Genomic DNA, 4,008 nt, shown 5'->3' with positions numbered 1-4,008 from the left:
AACAAGTCGAAGTGGTCCCGTGAGCGGTGCATGAGATACTCTCATTTGAACAAGGATCGCTTGTCGCCCGATGTGGCGCCGTAAAAAAGTTTAAAGTTGAGGGGCGCACGATTTTACCAACCAATCTAAAGTTGATTGTCAAACGGATTGTTGACGAAAACTGTTCTTCAAACCAATGTTGGCACTCGATGGACGTAGCTTTGTCACTCGTTACTGTTGTTGTTTCGAACGTTTCTGAGGTTCACAAAGTTGCAGATGTCGCGCAGCACGAAGAGTTGCATATTTTAAAAAATTATCCTGAGAAGCGTAGGGCAAAATTATACTACAACTTCCATTTGTCATACTTGTTCAACGTGGACAGGCATTCGATCAATAACTCTTCCTTTCTCTTCCAACTTGCCTGAACTTTAAGATTGTCTTATGAACACTGATCGTCCAGCTGTTAGGTGGGTTATCCTTTTTCGACACAAGCTAGCAACCAACCTATTGATACTATCAAATATTACTCAGTAAATCCATCAGCCAAAGGTCAATCCAAAAAGCTCACCGTTTAGGGTAATTGCTAGAAACTGTCCGAAAGTAGACCACCATTACTAGGTCGTGCTGCTTAAAGTCACAGAAAAGTTTCTATATAACGTAATCCAGATGTTTGTAGTTCAACGATCCGATTCGCCCAATTTCGTGCTCAGCATTTTACAGTCCGTTGATCACAGGACAAGGTTTTTTAACCAAACCCAGCCAATTCAACGAAAGACCGAATCGATGCTGATGGTGCGGCACCATTAAAAGTGGCTAGATGCAAAAGCTTTAAAGCTTTAAGGTTCAACTACCTTTAATCTAGATACTGTAGACCTTGCACAATTTGATTCTATTTATTTCGAATCTCCGTAATTGGAAAAACAATTCTGCAACACACCTTCCACAGATGACTAGGACAAGTAATTGAAATTACCAGACACTTCCGAGCCAATTCTTCAACTTCCGAATCCCGATCCCCAGGCATTTAGTTAATTGAATCCTCAAAACAAAGAACGCAAGCATTGTGCTCTCGGAGACGTGATCCTGTGAGGACCCCATGGCGATGCCCTTGCATCGGGTTCTGATGAATATTTCTATTAACTTGAGAAGAAGCTGTCAGCCGTGGCTCCCGGCTGCGTGGGATGCATATTCAATATTTTTAATTGTTCCACCCACCGTAAGCCCCCCCGAGGGAGGGAGTTTCCCCGGGCCATTTCTCAATCATTTTACCATCAGTTCCAGTTCATTTCGCTTTCGGCGCAAGTTTTTGGCAGCTGTTGTTCGTAGTAGTCGACGGTGCAAAACGGAACTCGAGATGATTGGCTTCCGCCAGATAGAAAAAGAGCAGGGTAAGGTGAGGCGCAGGGAGAGCGAGAGAGGCCGCATGATGGGCAGCCACGTGTAGCGCGAAACTCCGTTGCTCCGATCAAGTTCGCGGTAAGTTCGCCGTGGGACCAATCAAAACATCTCTCCTTCAATTACACTCCATCGTGTTCTCTCTACCGCTCTCGCTCTCTCTTTCCCAAAAGCCACCTGGGCTGGCGCGACCCGGCTCACCTTTATCATCCATCCTTCGCTCCTACGCTGATATCGCCGGGCGGTGGGTCGGTCGGGTTGCCTATCTGTTGCTCCGCGAAAACCGGCGGCCGCCCAAAAACAACAACACCACGCGAAAGTCGGGCCGGAAACAAAAGGGAAACATTTAATCCAGGCCCGCTCCCACGTCAGCCATGAAGTGGGGGCTCCAAAGGACCACTTTGGGCCCCGGGATCCCGAGTAGAGCGAACCAACCGGTGCAAAACCGTGAACTCCATTAGGCTCCGCTCCGAGACGCCGGCGGCGGCAAGGGGAAACATGTCCGCAAACAATCTGATAAATTAGACATTCGTAGAACTTTTCCGGGGTGAACGGCAGGCTGCCCCGCGCCCGGGGCTTATCTTCTCGGAGAAGGGCGCCCATTAAGTTTGGCCGACCGACGACGACTTCCGCGCTCACATGTGACACCGCCGCGCGTACCATCACGCGATCAAACGCATAAATATGTACCAACGGTGCGGTCTTCCACGCATACCGTGAACGATGAAGCCAATTTGGCCACGCCACGCGGCCTTCACCCGGCGAAGACGTAGGGCGGTTGAAAAAGTGGCACGATTTATGTTTTCTTAAAATTTAATTTTGCTCCACCACCAGGACCAGGACCAGGAGCAAAAGAGCGAGAGAGAGAGAGCGGGTCTCGCTCTGTGGGCCCCGGGAACCGCATTCCGTGCGCGTTGCCGAAGGAAACGTACCGAAAAGGAAACAACATCCCCCGTGGCCAACACAACCCACCCCCCCACACACAAGGCTTGGCTTTCGTTTGAGGAATGCGAAAATAAACTAGAAAATCACTCGCCCTCGTCCTTATACACACACACGCGCGCCCGAACCTGAGAAGGTCACAAGATCCGGGAGTCACCCGAAGAGCGCGTTTCCCGCCGCCATCTTGCCACGTGCTCCGCCAGGAATGGGATCGAAATTAAGGAATGAAAATAGGGGGGGCGATTCGAAAAAAGGGAGAAAAGCGAAATTGAAAGAAAAAAAATTCGAAACTTTTCCACGTCCCAAGGGCGCCCACGACCGAAAACCGCGCGCGGTAAGAATAGTACGGGCGGCCGGGAAGGGGACTATAAATCAGATACTTTTTCACCTTCCTGGCTGCGCCCGGTGGTGCCATTGGAACCACACTCTATAGCCGTTCTCTATAGCCCGCTGCGCGACTTCCAAGCCGCGGCGACTCTCGCGCGCGGACGAGAAAGTTGGTCCCGCTGCCCCGAGCCCCGAGCGCACCCCTACGCTCCCCTTCGGCCCCGCAAATGCAAACGCTGGCCGCTGATGTGTAAAGAATGAAGTAACGCCGGCGAAGAAAATGCAGTCCGACAGCGCCTCGCTCGAAGGATGCTGCTCACATGGCTGGCACGGGCCCGGGACCCGGGGATACGCAACAAGGTGCGATGTCGTCGTTCGACCAGACGCCATCGTCCTGCGTGGAACGCCGGCCGGAGAACGCCGAAGTCGGCGCGTACCCGAGCTTCAAGTTAATTTATGTAAGCCACGTTGCAATGTATGGCGTTTGCCATTATTCACTTTGTCACCTCGCACGCCCTGCCTCGACGTTGCCGCAGCACGGGAAGAAGGTGCCCTTCCGGTGGAACCGAAAGCCGAAAATGAAAATTCGACTCCAACGCGCGTCGTCGGATCGAGTGAAGTCAAATAAAAATACATTACATACTCCATCATCCGGGCCGCACTAATCCGGATTAGATTCCGGGCCCCAAGTGGGGCCAGTACGCTGACGCTTGGGTCGGGGCTGGACCACCGGAGTCGATAATCCCGGCGAGCCCGTGGAAAAGGATACCCGTCGCCGCGAACCAGCGATCGGAGAAACTAATCTCGAAAACCACATGATTCCTCCGAAGCACGCGGCGATATTGAAGCCTCGCGAGATAATAATATTTCGATAATTCGATGAAACCAATTCGGTCAATTCAATAAAAGCGGTCGGGCGAACCAAACGATCGGAAATCTGTTGGTGTGGTGTCACTCAATTGTTGAATTAATTGGTTTATTGGCGATGCAGGCACCAAAATTTTCGCTTCGGACAACAGTGCTCGATTTTAACGAAACTTTGTATGTGTGCTTTTCCGTTTTATCGGAGTTGGGATCGGAGAAAGAATCTTGACCAAGGATTATTTTCTGCGTTCAGCTACAATCTAACATTTTATTTATTTTCTGTACGTTTCCCTGGCGAGCCCAATGGCTTAATCAAGAGACTCCAAAGTACCCGTGTATATAGCAGGATTCATCGGACAAAGCCTAACGGAAAGTTGACACGTTGCGGTAACAGTCGAAAGAGCTTTACTTTGAGTGGCTTGGCAGTAGCTCATTCGGTCGACCTATTATTGTGTACAGGGTGCGATTGAAAAGTAATGAGCCTTCCCGCGCGGAGCGTCC

Source organism: Anopheles bellator, chromosome 1 (assembly GCF_943735745.2).
Source record: "Anopheles bellator chromosome 1, idAnoBellAS_SP24_06.2, whole genome shotgun sequence".
NCBI lineage: Eukaryota > Metazoa > Arthropoda > Insecta > Diptera > Culicidae > Anopheles > Anopheles bellator.
This window is presented reverse-complemented; position numbering follows the sequence as displayed.